This window comes from Ranitomeya variabilis, chromosome 3 (genome assembly GCF_051348905.1).
Source record: "Ranitomeya variabilis isolate aRanVar5 chromosome 3, aRanVar5.hap1, whole genome shotgun sequence".
NCBI lineage: Eukaryota > Metazoa > Chordata > Amphibia > Anura > Dendrobatidae > Ranitomeya > Ranitomeya variabilis.
This window is the reverse complement of record NC_135234.1, coordinates 376,253,355-376,274,215: the sequence shown is the minus strand read 5'-3', so window position 1 is coordinate 376,274,215 and position 20,861 is coordinate 376,253,355. Positions and strand designations below refer to the sequence as shown.

Below are 20,861 nucleotides of genomic sequence, written 5' to 3'. Positions count from 1 at the left end.
GATTCAAAACGCGTTGTGCACAGCTTGTCTCCACAGTGGGTTTCGGTTGTAGGCCTTGGTGCGGCCCAAGTGGCAAACCATTTCTGATCATCGCTTCTCGGCCAAATGGCTCAAGATCAAGCGTAGTGTCTGTTCTTATCTGATACGTCCCCTATTTGGGTACCATATATTACATGGATTTTTGGAATAGGGAGCTGGAAATGGAGCTTGCTTTGTCGCACGGAACCTTCACGTGCTGTAACAATGGGGATGGAGGGTGTGGTTATGCAGATTCAAAACGCGTTGTGCACAGCTTGAACACACGCACACAGCAGAACTGTCATCTACAGAGCTTCCAGAGTTTCTGGAAAATGTCTTCCCTGCGGCAATCTTTTGCTATGTCTCCACAGTGGGTTTCGGTTGTAGGCCTTGGTGCGGCCCAAGTGGCAAACCATTTCTGATCATCGCTTCTCGGCCAAATGGCTCAAGATCAAGCGTAGTGTCTGTTCTTATCTGATATGTCCCCTATTTGGGGACCATATATTAAATAGATTTTTGGAATAGGGAGCTGGAAATGGAGCTTGCTTTGTCGCATGGAACCTTCACGTGCTGTCACAATGGGGATGGAGGGTGTGGTTATGCAGATTCAAAACGCGTTGTGCACAGCTTCAACACACGCACACCACAGAACTGTCATCGACAGAGCTTCCAGAGTTTCTGGAAAATGTCTTCCCTGTGGCAATCTTTTGCTATGTCTCCACAGTGGGTTTCGGTTGTAGACCTTTGTGCGGCCCAAGTGGCAAACCATTTCTGATCATCGCTTCTTGGCCAAATGGCTCAAGATCAAGCGTAGTGTCTGTTCTTATCTGATACATCCCCTATTTGGGGACCATATATTAAATAGATTTTTGGAATAGGGAGCTGGAAATGGAGCTTGCTTTGTCGCACGGAACCTTCACGTGCTGTCACAATGGGGATGGAGGGTGTGGTTATGCAGATTAAAAACGCGTTGTGCACAGCTTGAACACACGCACACCGCAGAACTGTCATCTACAGAACTTCCAGAGTTTCTGGAAAATGTCTTCCCTGCGGCAGTCTTTTGCTATGTCTCCACAGTGGGTTTCGGTTGTAGGCCTTGGTGTGGCCTAAGTGGCAAATCATTTCTGATCATCGCTTCTCGGCCAAATGGCTCAAGATCAAGCGTAGTGTCTGTTCTTATCTGATACGTCCCCTATTTGGGGACCATATATTAAATGGATTTTTGGAATACGGAGCTGGAAATGGAGCTTGCTTCGTCGCACGGAACCTTCACGTGCTGTCACAATGGGGATGGAGGGTGTGGTTATGCAGATTCAAAACGCGTTGTGCACAGCTTGAACACACGCACACCGCAGAACTGTCATCGACAGAGCTTCCAGAGTTTCTGGAAAATGTCTTCCCTGCGGCAATCTTTTGCTATGTCTCCACAGTGGGTTTCGGTTGTAGGCCTTGGTGCGGCCCAAGTGGCAAACCATTTCTGATCATCGCTTCTTGGCCAAATGGCTCAAGATCAAGCGTAGTGTCTGTTCTTATCTGATACGTCCCCTATTTGGGGACCATATATTAAATAGATTTTTGGAATAGGGAGCTGGAAATGGAGCTTGCTTTGTCGCACGGAACCTTCACGTGCTGTCACAATGGGGATGGAGGGTGTAATTATGCAGATTCAAAACGCGTTGTGCACAGCTTGAACACACGCACACCGCAGAACTGTCATCTACAGAACTTCCAGAGTTTCTGGAAAATGTCTTCCCTGCAGCAATCTTTTGCTATGTCTCCACAGTGGGTTTCGGTTTTAGGCCTTGGTGCGGCCCAAGTGGCAAACCATTTCTGATCATCGCTTCTCGGCCAAATGGCTCAAGATCAAGCGTAGTGTCTGTTCTTATCTGATACGTCCCCTATTTGGGACCATATATTAAATGGATTTTTGGAATAGGGAGCTGGAAATGGAGCTTGCTTTGTGACACGGAACCTTCACGTGCTGTCACAATGGGGATGGAGGGTGTGGTTATGCAGATTCAAAACGCGTTGTGCACAGCTTGAACACAAGCACACCGCAGAACTGTCATCGACAGAGCTTCCAGAGTTTCTGGAAAATGTCTTTCCTGCGGCAATCTTTTGCTATGTCTCCACAGTGGGTTTCGGTTGTAGGCCTTGGTGCGGCCCAAGTGGCAAACCATTTCTTATCATCGCTTCTCGGCCAAATGGCTCAAGATCAAGCGTTGTGTCTGTTCTTATCTGATACGTCCCCTATTTTGGGACCATATATTAAATGGATTTTTGGAATAGGGAGCTGGAAATGGAGCTTGCTTTGTCACACGGAACCTTCACGTGCTGTCACAATGGGGATGGAGGGTGTGGTTATGCAGATTCAAAACGCGTTGTGCACAGCTTGAACACACGCACACCGCAGAACTGTCATCTACAGAACTTCCAGAGTTTCTGGAAAATGTCTTCCCTGCGGCAATCTTTTGCTATGTCTCCACAGTGGGTTTCGGTTGTAGGCCTTGGTGCGGCCCAAGTGGCAAACCATTTCTGATCATCGCTTCTCGGCCAAATGGCTCAAGATCAAGCGTAGTGTCTGTTCTTATCTGATACGTCCCCTATTTGGGGACCATATGTTAAATAGATTTTTGGAATAGGGAGCTGGAAATGGAGCTTGCTTTGTCGCACGGAACCTTCACGTGCTGTCACAATGGGGATGGAGGGTGTGGTTATGCAGATTCAAAACGCGTTGTGCACAGCTTGAACACACGCACACCGCAGAACTGTCATCAACAGAGCTTCCAGAGTTTCTGGAAAATGTCTTCCCTGCGGCCATCTTTTGCTATGTCTCCACAGTGGGTTTCGGTTGTAGGCCTTGGTGCGGCCCAAGTGGCAAACCATTTCTTATCATCGCTTCTCGGCCAAATGGCTCAAGATCAAGCGTAGTGTCTGTTCTTATCTGATACGTCCCCTATTTTGGGACCATATATTAAATGGATTTTTGGAATAGGGAGCTGGAAATGGAGCTTGCTTTGTCACACGGAACCTTCACGTGCTGTCACAATGGGGATGGAGGGTGTGGTTATGCAGATTCAAAACGCGTTGTGCACAGCTTGAACACACGCACACCGCAGAACTGTCATCTACAGAACTTCCAGAGTTTCTGGAAAATGTCTTCCCTGCGGCAATCTTTTGCTATGTCTCCACAGTGGGTTTCGGTTGTAGGCCTTGGTGCGGCCCAAGTGGCAAACCATTTCTGATCATCGCTTCTCGGCCAAATGGCTCAAGATCAAGCGTAGTGTCTGTTCTTATCTGATACGTCCCCTATTTGTGGACCATATATTAAATAGATTTTTGGAACAGGGAGCTGGAAATGGAGCTTGCTTTGTCGCACGGAACCTTTACGTGCTGTCACAATGGGGATGGAGGGTGTGGTTATGCAGATTCAAAACGCATTGTGCACAGCTTGAACACACGCACACCGCAGAACTGTCATCGACAGAGCTTCCAGAGTTTCTGGAAAATGTCTTCCCTGCGGCAATCTTTTGCTATGTCTCCACAGTGGGTTTCGGTTGTAGGCCTTGGTGCGGCCCAAGTGGCAAACCATTTCTGATCATCGCTTCTTGGCCAAATGTCTCAAGATCAAGCGTAGTGTCTGTTCTTATCTGATACGTCCCCTATTTGGGGACCATATATTAAATAGATTTTTGGAATAGGGAGCTGGAAATGGAGCTTGCTTTGTCGCACGGAACCTTCACGTGCTGTCACAATGGGGATGGAGGGTGTGGTTATGCAGATTCAAACCGCGTTGTGCACAGCTTGAACACATGCACACCGCAGATTTGTCATCTACAGAGCTTCCAGAGTTTCTGGAAAATGTCTTCCCTGCGGCAATCTTTTGCTATGTCTCCACAGTGGGTTTCGGTTGTAGGCCTTGGTGCGGCCCAAGTGGCAAACCATTTCTGTTCATCGCTTCTCGGCCAAATGGCTCAAGATCAAGCGTAGTGTCTGTTCTTATCTGATACGTCCCCTATTTTGGGACCATATATTAAATGGATTTTTGGAATAGGGAGCTGGAAATGGAGCTTGCTTTGTCACACGGAACCTTCACGTGCTGTCACAATGGGGATGGAGGGTGTGGTTATGCAGATTCAAAACGCGTTGTGCACAGCTTGAACACACGCACACCGCAGAACTGTCATCTACAGAACTTCCAGAGTTTCTGGAAAATGTCTTCCCTGCGGCAATCTTTTGCTATGTCTCCACAGTGGGTTTTGGTTGTAGGCCTTGGTGCAGCCCAAGTGGCAAACCATTTCTGATCATCGCTTCTCGGCCAAATGGCTCAAGATCAAGCGTAGTGTCTGTTCTTATCTGATACGTCCCCTATTTGTGGACCATATATTAAATAGATTTTTGGAACAGGGAGCTGGAAATGGAGCTTGCTTTGTCGCACGGAACCTTCACGTGCTGTCACAATGGGGATGGAGGGTGTGGTTATGCAGATTCAAAACGCATTGTGCACAGCTTGAACACACGCACACCGCAGAACTGTCATCGACAGAGCTTCCAGAGTTTCTGGAAAATGTCTTCCCTGCGGCAATCTTTTGCTATGTCTCCACAGTGGGTTTCGGTTGTAGGCCTTGGTGCGGCCCAAGTGGCAAACCATTTCTGTTCATCGCTTCTCGGCCAAATGGCTCAAGATCAAGCGTAGTGTCTGTTCTTATCTGATACGTCCCCTATTTGGGGACCATATATTAAATGGATTTTTGGAATAGGGAGCTGGAAATGGAGCTTGCTTTGTCACACGGAACCTTCACGTGCTGTCACAATGGGGATGGAGGGTGTGGTTATGCAGATTCGAAACGCATTGTGCACAGCTTGAACACACGCACACCGCAGAACTGTCATCTACAGAGCTTCCAGAGTTTCTGGAAAATGTCTTCCCTGCGGCAATCTTTTGCTATGTCTCCACAGTGGGTTTTGGTTGTAGGCCTTGGTGCGGCCCAAGTGGCAAACCATTTCTGATCATCGTTTCTCGGCCAAATGGCTCACGATCAAGCGTAGAGTCTGTTCTTATCTGATACGTCCCCTATTTGGGGACCATATATTAAATGGATTTTTGCAATACGGAGCTGGAAATGGAGCTTGCTTTGTCGCACGGAACCTTCACGTGCTGTCACAATGGGGATGGAGGGTGTGGTTATGCAGATTCGAAACGCGTTGTATACAGCTTGAACACACGCACACCGCAGAACTGTCATCTACAGAACTTCCAAAGTTTCTGGAAAATGTCTTCCCTGCGGCAATCTTTTGCTATGTCTCCACAGTGGGTTTCGGTTGTAGGCCTTGGTGCGGCCCAAGTGGCAAACCATTTCTGATCATCGCTTCCCGGACAAATGGCTCAAGATCAAGCGTAGAGTCTGTTCTTATCTGATACGTCCCCTATTTGGGGACCATATATTTAATGGATTTTTGGAATAGGGAGCTGGAAATGGAGCTTGCTTTGTCGCACGGAACCTTCACGTGCTGTCACAATGGGGATGGAGGGTGTGGTTATGCAGATTCAAAACGCGTTGTGCACAGCTTGAACACACGCACACCGCAGAACTGTCATCTACAGAGCTTCCAGAGTTTCTGGAAAATGTCTTCCCTGCGGCAATCTTTTGCTATGTCTCCACAGTGGGTTTCGGTTGTAGGCCTTTGTGCGGCCCAAGTGGCAAACCATTTCTGATCATCGCTTCTCGGCCAAATGGCTCAAGATCAAGCGTAGTGTCTGTTCTTATCTGATAGGTCCCCTATTTGGGGACCATATATTAAATAGATTTTTGGAATAGGGAGCTGGAAATGGAGCTTGCTTTGTCGCATGGAACCTTCACGTGCTGTCACAATGGGGATGGAGGGTGTGGTTATGCAGATTCAAAACGCGTTGTGCACAGCTTGAACACACGCACACCGCAGAACTGTCATCTACAGAGCTTCCAGAGTTTCTGGAAAATGTCTTCCCTGCGGCAATCTTTTGCTATGTCTCCACAGTGGGTTTCGGTTGTAGGCGTTGGTGCGGCCCAAGTGGCAAACCATTTCTGATCATCGCTTCTCGGACAAATGGCTCAAGATCAAGCGTAGTGTCTGTTCTTATCTGATACGTACCCTATTTGGGGACCATATATTAAATAGATTTTTGGAATAGGGAACTGGAAATGGAGCTTGCTTTGTCGCACGGAACCTTCACTTGCTGTCACAATGGGGATGGAGGGTGTGGTTATGCAGATTCAAAACGCGTTGTGCACAGCTTGAACACACGCACACCGCAGAACTGTCATCTACAGAGCTTCCAGAGTTTCTGGAAAATGTCTTCCCTGCGGCAATCTTTTGCTATGTCTCCACAGTGGGTTTCGGTTGTAGGCGTTGGTGCGGCCCAAGTGGCACACCATTTCTGATCATCGCTTCTCGGCCAAATGGCTCAAGATCAAGCGTAGTGTCTGTTCTTATCTGATACGTCCCCTATTTGGGGACCATATATTAAATGGATTTTTGGAATAGGGAGCTGGAAATGGAGCTTGCTTTGTCGCACGGAACCTTCACCTGCTGTCACAATGGGGATGGAGGGTGTGGTTATGCAGATTCAAAACGCGTTGTGCACAGCTTGAACACACGCACACCGCAGAACTGTCATCGACAGAGCTTCCAGAGTTTCTGGAAAATGTCTTCCCTGCGGCAATCTTTTGCTATGTCTCCACAGTGGGTTTCGGTTGTAGGCCTTGGGGCAGCCCAAGTGGCAAACCATTTCTGATCATCGCTTCTCGGCCAAATGGCTCAAGATCAAGCGTAGTGTCTGTTCTTATCTGATACGTCCCCTATTTGGGGACCATATATTAAATAGATTTTTGGAATAGGGAACTGGAAATGGAGCTTGCTTTGTCGCACGGAACCTTCACGTGCTGTCACAATGGGGATGGAGGGTGTGGTTATGCAGATTCAAAACGCGTTGTGCACAGCTTGAACACACGCACACCGCAGAACTGTCATCTACAGAGCTTCCAGAGTTTCTGGAAAATGTCTTCCCTGCGGCAATCTTTTGCTATGTCTCCACAGTGGGTTTCGGTTGTAGGCCTTGGTGCGGCCCAAGTGGCACACCATTTCTGATCATCGCTTCTCGGCCAAATGGCTCAAGATCAAGCGTAGTGTCTGTTCTTATCTGATACGTCCCCTATTTGGGGACCATATATTAAATGGATTTTTGGAATAGGGAGCTGGAAATGGAGCTTGCTTTGTCGCACGGAACCTTCACGTGCTGTCACAATGGGGATGGAGGGTGTGGTTATGCAGATTCAAAACGCGTTGTGCACAGCTTGAACACACGCACACCGCAGAACTGTCATCTACAGAGCTTCCAGAGTTTCTGGAAAATGTCTTCCCTGCGGCAATCTTTTGCTATGTCTCCACAGTGGGTTTCGGTTGTAGGCCTTGGTGCGGCCCAAGTGGCACACCATTTCTGATCATCGCTTCTCGGCCAAATGGCTCAAGATCAAGCGTAGTGTCTGTTCTTATCTGATACGTCCCCTATTTGGGGACCATATATTAAATGGATTTTTGGAATAGGGAGCTGGAAATGGAGCTTGCTTTGTCGCACGGAACCTTCACGTGCTGTCACAATGGGGATGGAGGGTGTGGTTATGCAGATTCAAAACGCGTTGTGCACAGCTTGAACACACGCACACCGCAGAACTGTCATCGACAGAGCTTCCAGAGTTTCTGGAAAATGTCTTCCCTGCGGCAATCTTTTGCTATGTCTCCACAGTGGGTTTCGGTTGTAGGCCTTGGGGCGGCCCAAGTGGCAAACCATTTCTGATCATCGCTTCTCGGCCAAATGGCTCAAGATCAAGCGTAGTGTCTGATCTTATCTGATACGTCCCCTATTTGGGGACCATATATTAAATGGATTTTTGGAATAGGGAGCTGGAAATGGAGCTTGCTTTGTCACACGGAACCTTCACGTGCTGTCACAATGGGGATGGAGGGTGTGATTATGCAGATTCAAAACGCGTTGTGCACAGCTTGAACACACGCACACCGCAGAATTGTCATCGACAAAGCTGCCAGAGTTTCTGGAAAATGTCTTCTCTGCGGCAATCTTTTGCTATGTCTCCACAGTGGGTTACGGTTGTAGGCCTTGGTGAGGCCTAAGTGGCAAACCATTTCTGATCATCGCTTCTCGGCCAAATGGCTCAAGATCAAGCGTAGTGTCTGTTCTTATGTGATACGTCCCCTATTTGGGGACCATATATTAAATAGATTTTTGGAATAGGGAGCTGGAAACGGAGCTTGCTTTGTCGCACGGAACCTTCACGTGCTGTCACAATGGGGATGGAGGGTGTGGTTATGCAGATTCAAAACGCGTTGTGCACAGCTTGAACACACGCACACCGCAGAACTGTCATCTACAGAGCTTCCAGAGTTTCTGGAAAATGTCTTCCCTGCGGCAATCTTTTGCTATGTCTCCACAGTGGGTTTCGGTTGTAGGCCTTGGTGCGGCCCAAGTGGCAAATCATTTCTGTTCATCGCTTCTCGGCCAAATGGCTCAAGATCAAGCGTAGTGTCTGTTCTTATCTGATACGTCCCCTATTTGGGGACCATATATTAAATAGATTTTTGGAATAGGGAGCTGGAAATGGAGCTTGCTTTGTCGCATGGAACCTTCACGTGCTGTCACAATGGGGATGGAGGGTGTGGTTATGCAGATTCAAAACGCGTTGTGCACAGCTTGAACACACGCACACCGCAGAACTGTCATCTACAGAGCTTCCAGAGTTTCTGGAAAATGTCTTCCCTGTGGCAATCTTTTGCTATGTCTCCACAGTGGTTTTCGGTTGTAGGCCTTTGTGCGGCCCAAGTGGCAAACCATTTCTGATCATCGCTTCTCGGCCAAATGGCTCAAGATCAAGCGTAGTGTCTGTTCTTATCTGATAGGTCCCCTATTTGGGGACCATATATTAAATAGATTTTTGGAATAGGGAGCTGGAAATGGAGCTTGCTTTGTCGCATGGAACCTTCACGTGCTGTCACAATGGGGATGGAGGGTGTGGTTATGCAGATTCAAAACGCGTTGTGCACAGCTTGAACACACGCACACCGCAGAACTGTCATCTACAGAGCTTCCAGAGTTTCTGGAAAATGTCTTCCCTGCGGCAATCTTTTGCTATGTCTCCACAGTGGGTTTCGGTTGTAGGCGTTGGTGCGGCCCAAGTGGCAAACCATTTCTGATCATCGCTTCTCGGACAAATGGCTCAAGATCAAGCGTAGTGTCTGTTCTTATCTGATACGTACCCTATTTGGGGACCATATATTAAATAGATTTTTGGAATAGGGAACTGGAAATGGAGCTTGCTTTGTCGCACGGAACCTTCACTTGCTGTCACAATGGGGATGGAGGGTGTGGTTATGCAGATTCAAAACGCGTTGTGCACAGCTTGAACACACGCACACCGCAGAACTGTCATCTACAGAGCTTCCAGAGTTTCTGGAAAATGTCTTCCCTGCGGCAATCTTTTGCTATGTCTCCACAGTGGGTTTCGGTTGTAGGCGTTGGTGCGGCCCAAGTGGCACACCATTTCTGATCATCGCTTCTCGGCCAAATGGCTCAAGATCAAGCGTAGTGTCTGTTCTTATCTGATACGTCCCCTATTTGGGGACCATATATTAAATGGATTTTTGGAATAGGGAGCTGGAAATGGAGCTTGCTTTGTCGCACGGAACCTTCACGTGCTGTCACAATGGGGATGGAGGGTGTGGTTATGCAGATTCAAAACGCGTTGTGCACAGCTTGAACACACGCACACCGCAGAACTGTCATCGACAGAGCTTCCAGAGTTTCTGGAAAATGTCTTCCCTGCGGCAATCTTTTGCTATGTCTCCACAGTGGGTTTCGGTTGTAGGCCTTGGTGCGGCCCAAGTGGCACACCATTTCTGATCATCGCTTCTCGGCCAAATGGCTCAAGATCAAGCGTAGTGTCTGTTCTTATCTGATACGTCCCCTATTTGGGGACCATATATTAAATGGATTTTTGGAATAGGGAGCTGGAAATGGAGCTTGCTTTGTCGCACGGAACCTTCACGTGCTGTCACAATGGGGATGGAGGGTGTGGTTATGCAGATTCAAAACGCGTTGTGCACAGCTTGAACACACGCACACCGCAGAACTGTCATCGACAGAGCTTCCAGAGTTTCTGGAAAATGTCTTCCCTGCGGCAATCTTTTGCTATGTCTCCACAGTGGGTTTCGGTTGTAGGCCTTGGGGCGGCCCAAGTGGCAAACCATTTCTGATCATCGCTTCTCGGCCAAATGGCTCAAGATCAAGCGTAGTGTCTGTTCTTATCTGATACGTCCCCTATTTGGGGACCATATATTAAATGGATTTTTGGAATAGGGAGCTGGAAATGGAGCTTGCTTTGTCACACGGAACCTTCACGTGCTGTCACAATGGGGATGGAGGGTGTGATTATGCAGATTCAAAACGCGTTGTGCACAGCTTGAACACACGCACACCGCAGAATTGTCATCGACAAAGCTGCCAGAGTTTCTGGAAAATGTCTTCTCTGCGGCAATCTTTTGCTATGTCTCCACAGTGGGTTTCGGTTGTAGGCCTTGGTGCGGCCCAAGTGGCAAACCATTTCTGATCATCGCTTCTCGGCCAAATGGCTCAAGATCAAGCGTAGTGTCTGTTCTTATGTGATACGTCCCCTATTTGGGGACCATATATTAAATGGATTTTTGGAATAGGGAGCTGGAAATGGAGCTTGCTTCGTCGGACGGAACCTTCACATGCTGTCACAATTTGGATGGAGGGTGTGGTTATGCAGATTCAAAATGCGTTGTGCACAGCTTGAACACACGCACACCGCAGAACTGTCATCGACAGAGCTTCCAGAGTTTCTGGAAAATGTCTTCCCTGCGGCAATCTTTTGCTATGTCTCCACAGTGGGTTTCGGTTGTAGGCCTTGGTGCGGCCCAAGTGGCAAACCATTTCTGATCATCGCTTCTCGGCCAAATGGCTCAAGATCAAGCGTAGAGTCTGTTCTTATCTGATACGTCCCCTATTTGGGGACCATATATTAAATGGATTTTTGGAATAGGGAGCTGGCAATGGAGCTTGCTTTGTCGCACGGAACCTTCACGTGCTGTCACAATGGGGATGGAGGGTGTGGTTATGCAGATTCGAAACGCGTTGTATACAGCTTGAACACACGCACACCGCAGAACTGTCATCTACAGAGCTTCCAAAGTTTCTGGAAAATGTCTTCCCTGCGGCAATCTTTTGCTATGTCTCCACAGTGGGTTTTGGTTGTAGGCCTTGGTGCGGCCCAAGTGGCAAACCATTTCTGATCATCGCTTCTCGGCCAAATGGCTCAAGATCAAGCGTAGAGTCTGTTCTTATCTGATACGTCCCCTATTTGGGGACCATATATTAAATGGATTTTTGGAATAGGGAGCTGGAAATGGAGCTTGCTTTGTCGCATGGAACCTTCACGTGCTGTCACAATGGGGATGGAGGGTGTGGTTATGCAGATTCAAAACGCGTTGTGCACAGCTTGAACACACGCACACCGCAGAACTGTCATCTACAGAGCTTCCAGAGTTTCTGGAAAATGTCTTCCCTGCGGCAATCTTTTGCTATGTCTCCACAGTGGGTTTCGTGTTATGACCCCAATGGCGAGGGTCTCAGAGGAACGTGGAAGTCTGCAGAATACAAAAAACCAGCTCATAGGGCAGTGGTAACTGGGTTGACCATATATCTACTCCTAACGCCAACACTAGAAATAGCCGGGGATCATTCCTACGATGATTCTAGATGACACGCTCCAGCCGGAGAATCTAACTACCCCTAGTAGAGGAAAAACAAAGACCTTTCTTGCCTCCAGAGAAGGGAACCCCAAAGCTGGATAGAAGCCCCCCCACAAATAATAACGGTGAGGTAAGAGGAAATGACAAACACAGAAATGAACCAGGTTTAGCACAGAGAGGCCCGCTTACTGATAGCAGAATAAAGAAAGGTAACTTATATGGTCAACAAAAACCCTATCAAAATCCACACTGGAAATTCAAGAACCCCCGAACCGTCTAACGGTCCGGGGGGAGAACACCAGCCCCCTAGAGCTTCCAGCAAAGATCAGGATATAGATTTGGAACAAGCTGGACAAAAATACAAAACCAAAACAAAAAGCAAAAAGCAAAAAGGCAGACTTAGCTGATATAACTGGAACCAGGATCAGTAGACAAGAGCACAGCAGACTAGCTCTGATAACTACGTTGCCAGGCATTGAACTGAAGGTCCAGGGAGCTTAAATAGCAACACCCCTAACTAACGACCCAGGTGCGGATAAAAGGAATGACAGAAAAACCAGAGTCAAAAAACTAGTAACCACTAGAGGGAGCAAAAAGCGAATTCACAACAGTACCCCCCCCTTAGTGAGGGGTCACCGAACCCTCACCACGACCACCAGGGCGATCAGGATGAGCGGCATGAAAGGCACGAACTAAATCGGCCGCATGAACATCAGAGGCGACCACCCAGGAATTATCCTCCTGACCATAGCCCTTCCACTTGACCAGGTACTGAAGCCTCCGCCTGGAGAGGCGAGAATCCAAGATCTTCTCCACCACGTACTCCAACTCGCCCTCAACCAACACCGGAGCAGGAGGCTCGGCAGAAGGAACTACAGGCACAATGTACCGCCGCAACAAGGACCTATGAAATACATTGTGAATAGCAAACGACACAGGAAGATCCAGACGAAAAGATACAGGATTAAGGATTTCCAATATCTTGTAAGGCCCAATAAAACGAGGTTTAAACTTGGGAGAGGAGACCTTCATAGGAACAAAGCGGGAAGAAAGCCACACCAAATCCCCAACGCGTAGTCGGGGACCCACACCGCGGCGGCGGTTGGCAAAGCGCTGAGCCCTCTCCCGTGACAACTTCAAGTTGTCCACCACATGATTCCAGATCCGCTGCAACCTATCCACCACAGAATCCACCCCAGGACAGTCAGAAGGCTCCACATGACCCGAAGAAAAGCGAGGATGGAAACCAGAGTTGCAGAAAAAAGGCGAAACCAAGGTGGCGGAACTAGCCCGATTATTAAGGGCAAACTCAGCCAACGGCAAGAATGTCACCCAATCGTCCTGATCAGCAGAGACAAAACACCTCAAATAAGCCTCCAAAGTCTGATTGGTTCGCTCCGTCTGTCCATTAGTCTGAGGATGGAAAGCAGACGAAAACGACAAATCAATGCCCATCCTACTACAAAAGGATCGCCAGAACCTGGAAACGAACTGGGATCCTCTGTCTGACACAATATTCTCAGGGATGCCGTGCAAACGAACCACGTTCTGGAAAAACACAGGAACCAGATCGGAAGAGGAAGGCAGCTTAGGCAAAGGAACCAAATGGACCATCTTGGAGAAGCGATCACATATCACCCAGATAACGGACATGCCCTGAGATAGCGGAAGATCAGAAATGAAATCCATGGAGATATGTGTCCAAGGTCTCTTCGGGACAGGCAAGGGCAAGAGCAAACCGCTGGCACGAGAACAGCAAGGCTTAGCTCGAGCACAAGTCCCACAGGACTGCACAAATGACCGCACATCCCTTGACAAAGAAGGCCACCAAAAGGACCTGGCCACCAGATCTCTGGTGCCAAAAATTCCCGGGTGACCTGCCAACACCGAGGAATGAACCTCGGAAATGACTCTGCTGGTCCACTTATCCGGGACAAACAGTCTGTCAGGTGGACAAGACTCAGGCCTATCCGCCTGAAATCTCTGCAACACACGTCGCAGATCCGGAGAAATAGCTGACAAGATAACTCCATCTTTAAGAATACCAACAGGATCAGTGACTTCAGGAGCATCAGGCACAAAGCTCCTAGAAAGAGCATCGGCCTTCACATTCTTTGAACCTGGTAAATACGAGACAACAAAATCAAAGCGGGAGAAAAACAATGACCAGCGGGCCTGTCTCGGATTAAGGCGTTTAGCAGACTCGAGATACATCAGATTTTTGTGATCAGTCAAGACCACCACACGATGCTTAGCACCCTCGAGCCAATGACGCCACTCCTCAAATGCCCATTTCATGGCCAACAACTCCCGATTGCCCACATCATAATTTCGCTCGGCAGGCGAAAACTTCCTAGAGAAAAAGGCACAAGGTTTCATAACAGAGCAACCAGGGCCTCTCTGCGACAAAACGGCCCCTGCTCCAATCTCTGAAGCATCCACCTCAACCTGAAAGGGAAGTGAGACATCGGGCTGGCACAAAACAGGCGCCGAAGTAAACCGGCGTTTCAACTCCTGGAAAGCCTCCACGGCAGCAGGAGCCCAGTTGGCTACATCGGAGCCCTTCTTGGTCATATCCGTCAAAGGTTTCACAATGCTAGAAAAATTAGCGATAAAACGACGGTAGAAGTTAGCGAAACCCAAGAATTTCTGAAGACTCTTAACAGACGAGGGCTGAGTCCAATCAAGAATAGCTCGGACCTTGACTGGGTCCATCTCCACAGCAGAAGGGGAAAAAATGAACCCCAAAAAGGGAACCTTCTGTACACCAAAGAGACACTTTGAGCCCTTGACAAACAAAGAATTTTCACGCAAAATTTTAAAGACCAACCTGACCTGCTCCACATGTGAATCCCAATTATCAGAAAAAACCAAAATATCATCCAGATAAACAATCAAAAATTTATCCAGATACTTCCGGAAGATGTCATGCATAAAGGACTGAAAAACTGAAGGCGCATTGGAGAGCCCAAAAGGCATCACCAAGTACTCAAAATGACCTTCGGGCGTATTGAATGCGGTTTTCCATTCATCACCTTGCTTAATGCGCACAAGGTTGTACGCACCACGAAGGTCTATCTTGGTGAACCACTTGGCACCCTTAATCCGGGCAAACAAGTCAGACAACAGCGGTAAAGGATACTGAAATTTGACAGTGATCTTATTTAAAAGCCGATAATCAATACAAGGCCTCAAAGATCCGTCCTTTTTTGCCACAAAAAAGAATCCCGCACCAAGAGGGGAAGAAGACGGACGAATATGTCCTTTCTCCAGAGACTCCTTGATATATGAACGCATAGCGGTATGTTCGGGTACCGACAGATTAAACAGTCTTCCCTTAGGAAATTTACTGCCAGGGATCAAATCTATAGCACAGTCACAGTCCCTATGAGGAGGCAGTGCACTGGACTCAGACTCACTGAAGACATCCTGATAATCAGACAAATACTCAGGAACTTCCGAAGGCGTAGAAGAAGCAATAGACACAGGCAGGGAATCCCCATGAATACCACGACAGCCCCAACTTGAGACTGACATAGCCTTCCAGTCCAGGACTGGATTATGGGTCTGTAACCATGGCAGCCCTAAAATAACCAAATCATGCATTTTATGTAAAACCAGGAAACGTATCACCTCGCGGTGTTCAGGAGTCATGCACATGGTAACTTGTGTCCAATACTGCGGTTTATTTGCTGCCAATGGCGTAGCATCAATACCCCTGAGAGGAATAGGATTTTCCAATGGTTCAAGAGTAAAACCACAGCGCTTAGCAAATGACAGATCCATAAGACTCAGGGCAGCACCTGAATCTACAAACGCCATGACAGGATAAGACGACAGTGAGCAAATCAAAGTTACAGACAGAATAAATTTAGGTTGCAAATTACCAACGGTGACAGGACTAACAACCTTAGCTATACGTTTAGAGCATGCTGAGATAACATGTGTAGAATCACCACAGTAGTAGCACAAGCCATTCCGGCGTCTATGAATTTTCCGCTCATTTCTAGTCAGGATTCTATCACATTGCATTAAATCAGGTGTCTGTTCAGACAACACCATGAGGGAATTTGCGGTTTTGGGCTACCGCAACCGCCGGTCAATTTGAATAGCCAGTGCCATAGTATCATTCAGACCTGTGGGAATGGGAAAACCCACCATAACATTCTTAATGGCTTCAGAAAGGCCATTTCTAAAATTAGCGGCCAGTGCACACTCGTTCCAATGTGTCAGCACGGACCATTTCCGAAATTTTTGGCAATACACTTCAGCCTCGTCCTGTCCCTGAGACATAGCCAGCAAGGCCTTTTCTGCCTGAATCTCAAGATTGGGTTCCTCATAAAGCAAACCGAGCGCCAGAAAAAACGCATCAATATCAGCCAATGCCGGATCTCCTGGCGCCAGCGAAAACGCCCAATCCTGAGGGTCGCCCCGTAAGAACGAAATAACAATTTTTACTTGCTGAGCAGCGTCTCCAGATGAACAGGGTCTCAGGGACAAAAACAATTTACAATTATTCACGAAATTCCTAAACTTAAACCTGTCTCCGGAAAACAGTTCAGGAATCGGTATTTTAGGTTCTGACCTAGGATTTCTGATAACATAGTCTTGTATGCCCTGCACACGAGTAGCCAGCTGGTCCACACTTGTAATCAAGGTCTGGACATTCATGTCTGCAGCAAGCATAGCCACTCTGAGGTAAAGGGGAAGAAGGAAAAAAAAAACAAAACTCAGAATCTTCTTTCTTATAATCCCTCTTCTGCAATGCATTAAACATTTAATACTGGCCTGGCAAACTGTTATGACCCCAATGGCGAGGGTCTCAGAGGAACGTGGAAGTCTGCAGAATACAAAAAACCAGCTCATAGGGCAGTGGTAACTGGGTTGACCATATATCTACTCCTAACGCCAACACTAGAAGTAGCCGGGGATCATTCCTACGATGATTCTAGATGACACGCTCCAGCCGGAGAATCTAACTACCCCTAGTAAAGGAAAAACAAAGACCTTTCTTGCCTCCAGAGAAGGGAACCCCAAAGCTGGATAGAAGCCCCCCCCACAAATAATAACGGTGAGGTAAGAGGAAATGACAAACACAGAAATGAACCAGGTTTAGCACAGAGAGGCCCGCTTACTGATAGCAGAATAAAGAAAGGTAACTTATATGGTCAACAAAAACCCTATCAAAATCCACACTGGAAATTCAAGAACCCCCGAACCGTCTAACGGTCCGGGGGGAGAACACCAGCCCCCTAGAGCTTCCAGCAAAGATCAGGATATAGATTTGGAACAAGCTGGACAAAAATACAAAACCAAAACAAAAAGCAAAAAGCAAAAAGGCAGACTTAGCTGATATAACTGGAACCAGGATCAGTAGACAAGAGCACAGCAGACTAGCTCTGATAACTACGTTGCCAGGCATTGAACTGAAGGTCCAGGGAGCTTAAATAGCAACACCCCTAACTAACGACCCAGGTGCGGATAAAAGGAATGACAGAAAAACCAGAGTCAAAAAACTAGTAACCACTAGAGGGAGCAAAAAGCAAATTCACAACAGTTTCGGTTGTAGGCCTTGGTGCGGCCCAAGTGGCAAACCATTTCTGATCATCGCTTCTCGGCCAAATGGCTCAAGATCAAGCGTAGTGTCTGTTCTTATCTGATACGTCCCCTATTTGGGGACCATATATTAAATAGATTTTTGGAATAGGGAGCTGGAAATGGAGCTTGCTTTGTCGCATGGAACCTTCACGTGCTGTCACAATGGGGATGGAGGGTGTGGTTATGCAGATTCAAAATGCGTTGTGCACAGCTTGAACACACGCACACCGCAGAACTGTCATCTACAGAGCTTCCAGAGTTTCTGGAAAATGTCTTCCCTGCGGCAATCTTTTGCTATGTCTCCACAGTGGGTTTCGGTTGTAGGCCTTGGTGCGGCCCAAGTGACAAACCATTTCTGATCATCGCTTCTCGGCCAAATGGCTCAAGATCAAGCGTAGTGTCTATTCTTATCTGATACGTACCCTATTTGGGGACCATATATTAAATAGATTTTTGGAATAGGGAACTGGAAATGGAGCTTGCTTTGTCGCACGGAACCTTCACTTGCTGTCACAATGGGGATGGAGGGTGTGGTTATGCAGATTCAAAACGCGTTGTGCACAGCTTGAACACACGCACACCGCAGAACTGTCATCTACAGAACTTCCAGAGTTTCTGGAAAATGTCTTCCCTGCGGCAATCTTTTGCTATGTCTCAACAGTGGGTTTCGGTTGTAGGCCTTGGTGCGGCCCAAATGGCACACCATTTCTGATCATCGCTTCTCGGCCAAATGGCTCAAGATCAAGCGTAGTGTCTGTTCTTATCTGATACGTCCCCTATTTGGGGACCATATATTAAATGGATTTTTGGAATAGGGAGCTGGAAATGGAGCTTGCTTTGTCGCACGGAACCTTCACGTGCTGTCACAATGGGGATGGAGGGTGTGATTATGCAGATTCAAAACGCGTTGTGCACAGCTTGAACACACGCACACCGCAGAACTGTCATCGACAAAGCTTCCAGAGTTTCTGGAAAATGTCTTCCCTGCGGCAATCTTTTGCTATGTCTCCACAGTGGGTTTCGGTTGTAGGCCTTGGTGCGGCCCAAGTGGCAAACCATTTCTGATCATCGTTTCTCGGCCAAATGGCTCAAGATCAAGCGTAGTGTCTGTTCTTATCTGATACGTCCCCTATTTGGGGACCATATATTAAATAGATTTTTGGAATAGGGAGCTGGAAATGGAGCTTGCTTTGTCGCACGGAACCTTCACGTGCTGTCACAATGGGGATGGAGGGTGTGGTTATGCAGATTCAAAACGCGTTGTGCACAGCTTGAACACACGCACACCGCAGAACTGTCATCGACAGAGCTTCCAGAGTTTCTGGAAAATGTCTTCCCTGCGGCAATCTTTTGCTATGTCTCCACAGTGGGTTTCGGTTGTAGGCCTTGGTGCGGCCCAAGTGGCAAACCATTTCTGATCATCGCTTCTTGGCCAAATGGCTCAAGATCAAGCGTAGTGTCTGCTCTTATCTGATATGTCCCCTATTTGGGGACCATATATTAAATAGATTTTTGGAATAGGGAGCTGGAAATGGAGCTTGCTTTGTCGCACGGAACCTTCACGTGCTGTCACAATGGGGATGGAGGGTGTGGTTATGCAGATTCAAAACGCGTTGTGCACAGCTTGAACACACGCACACCGCAGAACTATCATCTACAGAACTTCCAGAGTTTCTGGAAAATGTCTTCCCTGCGGCAATCTTTTGCTATGTCTCCACAGTGGGTTTCGGTTGTAGGCCTTGGTGCGGCCCAAGTGGCAAACCATTTCTGATCATCGCTTCTCGGCCAAATGGCTCAAGATCAAGCGTAGTGTCTGTTCTTATCTGATACGTCCCCTATTTGGGGACCATATATTAAATAGATTTTTGGAATAGGGAGTTGGAAATGGAGCTTGCTTTGTCGCACGGAACCTTCACGTGCTGTCACAATGGGGATGGAGGGTGTGGTTATGCAGATTCAAAACGCGTTGTGCACAGCTTGAACACACGCACACCGCAGAACTATCATCTACAGAACTTCCAGAGTTTCTGGAAAATGTCTTCCCTGCGGCAATCTTTTGCTATGTCTCCACAGTGGGTTTCGGTTGTAGGCCTTGGTGCGGCCCAAGTGGCAAACCATTTCTGATCATCGCTTCTCGGCCAAATGGCTCAAGATCAAGCGTAGTGTCTGTTCTTATCTGATACGTCCCCTATTTGGGGACCATATATTAAATAGATTTTTGGAATAGGGAGCTGGAAATGGAGCTTGCTTTGTCGCACGGAACCTTCATGTGCTGTCACAATGGGGATGGAGGGTGTGGTTATGCAGATTCAAAACGCGTTGTGCACAGCTTGAACACACGCACACCGCAGAACTGTCATCGACAGAGCTACCAGAGTTTCTGGAAAATGTCTTCCCTGCGGCAATCTTTTGCTATGTCTCCACAGTGGGTTTCGGTTGTAGGCCTTGGTGCGGCCCAAGTGGCAAACCATTTCTGATCATCGCTTCTTGGCCAAATGGCTCAAGATCAAGCGTAGTGTCTGCTCTTATCTGATATGTCCCCTATTTGGGGACCATATATTAAATAGATTTTTGGAATAGGGAGCTGGAAATGGAGCTTGCTTTGTCGCACGGAACCTTCACGTGCTGTCACAATGGGGATGGAGGGTGTGGTTATGCAGATTCAAAACACGTTGTGCACAGCTTGAACACACGCACACCGCAGAACTATCATCTACAGAACTTCCAGAGTTTCTGGAAAATGTCTTCCCTGCGGCAATCTTTTGCTATGTCTCCACAGTGGGTTTCGGTTGTAGGCCTTGGTGTGGCCCAAGTGGCAAACCATTTCTGATCATCGCTTCTCGGCCAAATGGCTCAAGATCAAGTGTAGTGTCTGTTCTTATCTGATACGTCCCCTATTTGGGGACCATATATTAAATAGATTTTTGGAATAGGGAGCTGGAAATGGAGCTTGCTTTGCCGCACGGAACCTTCACGTGCTGTCACAATGGGGATGGAGGGTGTGGTTATGCAGATTCAAAACGCGTTGTGCACAGCTTGAACACACGCACACCGCAGAACTGTCATCTACAGAGCTTCCAGAGTTTCTGGAAAATGTCTTCCCTGCGGCAATCTTTTGCTATGTCTCCACAGTGGGTTTCGGTTGTAGGCCTTGGTGTGGCCCAAGTGACAAACCATTTCTGATCATCGCTTCTCGGCCAAATGGCTCAAGATCAAGCGTAGTGTCTGTTCTTATCTGATACGTCCCCTATTTGGGGACCATATATTAAATGGATTTTTGGAATAGGGAGCTGGAAATGGAGCTTGCTTCGTCGCACGGAACCTTCACGTGCTGTCACAATGGGGATGGAGGGTGTGGTTATGCAGATTCAAAACGCGTTGTGCACAGCTTGAACACACGCACACCACAGAACTGTCATCGA

The 20,861-nt window shown here is 47.7% G+C and overlaps 2 non-coding genes and 41 pseudogenes across 2 annotated transcripts; all 43 read left to right on the top strand.

Annotated features, from left to right (window-relative positions):
• The first annotated feature begins 89 nt into the window (after positions 1–89).
• On the top strand, positions 90–265 carry LOC143762605 (U2 spliceosomal RNA; annotated as a pseudogene).
• A 177-nt stretch (positions 266–442) lies between these two features.
• On the top strand, positions 443–618 carry LOC143760771 (U2 spliceosomal RNA; annotated as a pseudogene).
• A 177-nt stretch (positions 619–795) lies between these two features.
• LOC143761644 (U2 spliceosomal RNA) lies at positions 796–971 on the top strand (annotated as a pseudogene).
• Positions 972–1,148: 177 nt separating this feature from the next.
• On the top strand, positions 1,149–1,324 carry LOC143818809 (U2 spliceosomal RNA; annotated as a pseudogene).
• Positions 1,325–1,501: 177 nt separating this feature from the next.
• LOC143762323 (U2 spliceosomal RNA) lies at positions 1,502–1,679 on the top strand (annotated as a pseudogene).
• Positions 1,680–1,854: 175 nt separating this feature from the next.
• On the top strand, positions 1,855–2,041 carry LOC143762988 (U2 spliceosomal RNA). The gene has a single exon (XR_013212293.1). It is a non-coding gene; the product is annotated as a U2 spliceosomal RNA (small nuclear RNA).
• Positions 2,042–2,206: 165 nt separating this feature from the next.
• Positions 2,207–2,382, top strand: LOC143763044 (U2 spliceosomal RNA; annotated as a pseudogene).
• A 177-nt stretch (positions 2,383–2,559) lies between these two features.
• On the top strand, positions 2,560–2,735 carry LOC143760490 (U2 spliceosomal RNA; annotated as a pseudogene).
• Positions 2,736–2,912: 177 nt separating this feature from the next.
• LOC143762880 (U2 spliceosomal RNA) lies at positions 2,913–3,088 on the top strand (annotated as a pseudogene).
• A 177-nt stretch (positions 3,089–3,265) lies between these two features.
• On the top strand, positions 3,266–3,441 carry LOC143762800 (U2 spliceosomal RNA; annotated as a pseudogene).
• Positions 3,442–3,618: 177 nt separating this feature from the next.
• Positions 3,619–3,794, top strand: LOC143762943 (U2 spliceosomal RNA; annotated as a pseudogene).
• Positions 3,795–3,971: 177 nt separating this feature from the next.
• Positions 3,972–4,147, top strand: LOC143762879 (U2 spliceosomal RNA; annotated as a pseudogene).
• Positions 4,148–4,324: 177 nt separating this feature from the next.
• LOC143762430 (U2 spliceosomal RNA) lies at positions 4,325–4,500 on the top strand (annotated as a pseudogene).
• Positions 4,501–4,677: 177 nt separating this feature from the next.
• LOC143761099 (U2 spliceosomal RNA) lies at positions 4,678–4,853 on the top strand (annotated as a pseudogene).
• A 177-nt stretch (positions 4,854–5,030) lies between these two features.
• On the top strand, positions 5,031–5,206 carry LOC143763006 (U2 spliceosomal RNA; annotated as a pseudogene).
• Positions 5,207–5,383: 177 nt separating this feature from the next.
• LOC143763205 (U2 spliceosomal RNA) lies at positions 5,384–5,559 on the top strand (annotated as a pseudogene).
• A 177-nt stretch (positions 5,560–5,736) lies between these two features.
• LOC143761668 (U2 spliceosomal RNA) lies at positions 5,737–5,912 on the top strand (annotated as a pseudogene).
• Positions 5,913–6,089: 177 nt separating this feature from the next.
• Positions 6,090–6,266, top strand: LOC143763074 (U2 spliceosomal RNA; annotated as a pseudogene).
• Positions 6,267–6,442: 176 nt separating this feature from the next.
• Positions 6,443–6,618, top strand: LOC143762405 (U2 spliceosomal RNA; annotated as a pseudogene).
• Positions 6,619–6,795: 177 nt separating this feature from the next.
• Positions 6,796–6,974, top strand: LOC143761484 (U2 spliceosomal RNA; annotated as a pseudogene).
• A 174-nt stretch (positions 6,975–7,148) lies between these two features.
• Positions 7,149–7,324, top strand: LOC143760039 (U2 spliceosomal RNA; annotated as a pseudogene).
• A 177-nt stretch (positions 7,325–7,501) lies between these two features.
• On the top strand, positions 7,502–7,677 carry LOC143760038 (U2 spliceosomal RNA; annotated as a pseudogene).
• Positions 7,678–7,854: 177 nt separating this feature from the next.
• LOC143762465 (U2 spliceosomal RNA) lies at positions 7,855–8,033 on the top strand (annotated as a pseudogene).
• Positions 8,034–8,207: 174 nt separating this feature from the next.
• LOC143761760 (U2 spliceosomal RNA) lies at positions 8,208–8,383 on the top strand (annotated as a pseudogene).
• A 177-nt stretch (positions 8,384–8,560) lies between these two features.
• Positions 8,561–8,736, top strand: LOC143761336 (U2 spliceosomal RNA; annotated as a pseudogene).
• Positions 8,737–8,913: 177 nt separating this feature from the next.
• Positions 8,914–9,089, top strand: LOC143761667 (U2 spliceosomal RNA; annotated as a pseudogene).
• Positions 9,090–9,266: 177 nt separating this feature from the next.
• Positions 9,267–9,443, top strand: LOC143763073 (U2 spliceosomal RNA; annotated as a pseudogene).
• Positions 9,444–9,619: 176 nt separating this feature from the next.
• On the top strand, positions 9,620–9,795 carry LOC143760037 (U2 spliceosomal RNA; annotated as a pseudogene).
• A 177-nt stretch (positions 9,796–9,972) lies between these two features.
• Positions 9,973–10,148, top strand: LOC143760035 (U2 spliceosomal RNA; annotated as a pseudogene).
• Positions 10,149–10,325: 177 nt separating this feature from the next.
• Positions 10,326–10,504, top strand: LOC143760253 (U2 spliceosomal RNA; annotated as a pseudogene).
• A 174-nt stretch (positions 10,505–10,678) lies between these two features.
• LOC143759411 (U2 spliceosomal RNA) lies at positions 10,679–10,866 on the top strand. The gene has a single exon (XR_013212219.1). It is a non-coding gene; the product is annotated as a U2 spliceosomal RNA (small nuclear RNA).
• Positions 10,867–11,031: 165 nt separating this feature from the next.
• On the top strand, positions 11,032–11,207 carry LOC143762145 (U2 spliceosomal RNA; annotated as a pseudogene).
• Positions 11,208–11,384: 177 nt separating this feature from the next.
• LOC143762492 (U2 spliceosomal RNA) lies at positions 11,385–11,560 on the top strand (annotated as a pseudogene).
• Positions 11,561–17,447: 5,887 nt separating this feature from the next.
• Positions 17,448–17,623, top strand: LOC143761335 (U2 spliceosomal RNA; annotated as a pseudogene).
• Positions 17,624–17,800: 177 nt separating this feature from the next.
• LOC143762981 (U2 spliceosomal RNA) lies at positions 17,801–17,977 on the top strand (annotated as a pseudogene).
• Positions 17,978–18,153: 176 nt separating this feature from the next.
• On the top strand, positions 18,154–18,331 carry LOC143759387 (U2 spliceosomal RNA; annotated as a pseudogene).
• A 175-nt stretch (positions 18,332–18,506) lies between these two features.
• Positions 18,507–18,682, top strand: LOC143760718 (U2 spliceosomal RNA; annotated as a pseudogene).
• Positions 18,683–18,859: 177 nt separating this feature from the next.
• On the top strand, positions 18,860–19,035 carry LOC143762015 (U2 spliceosomal RNA; annotated as a pseudogene).
• Positions 19,036–19,212: 177 nt separating this feature from the next.
• LOC143760348 (U2 spliceosomal RNA) lies at positions 19,213–19,388 on the top strand (annotated as a pseudogene).
• A 177-nt stretch (positions 19,389–19,565) lies between these two features.
• On the top strand, positions 19,566–19,741 carry LOC143818913 (U2 spliceosomal RNA; annotated as a pseudogene).
• Positions 19,742–19,918: 177 nt separating this feature from the next.
• On the top strand, positions 19,919–20,094 carry LOC143762013 (U2 spliceosomal RNA; annotated as a pseudogene).
• A 177-nt stretch (positions 20,095–20,271) lies between these two features.
• Positions 20,272–20,447, top strand: LOC143759748 (U2 spliceosomal RNA; annotated as a pseudogene).
• Positions 20,448–20,624: 177 nt separating this feature from the next.
• Positions 20,625–20,800, top strand: LOC143818717 (U2 spliceosomal RNA; annotated as a pseudogene).
• Positions 20,801–20,861: the final 61 nt, after the last annotated feature.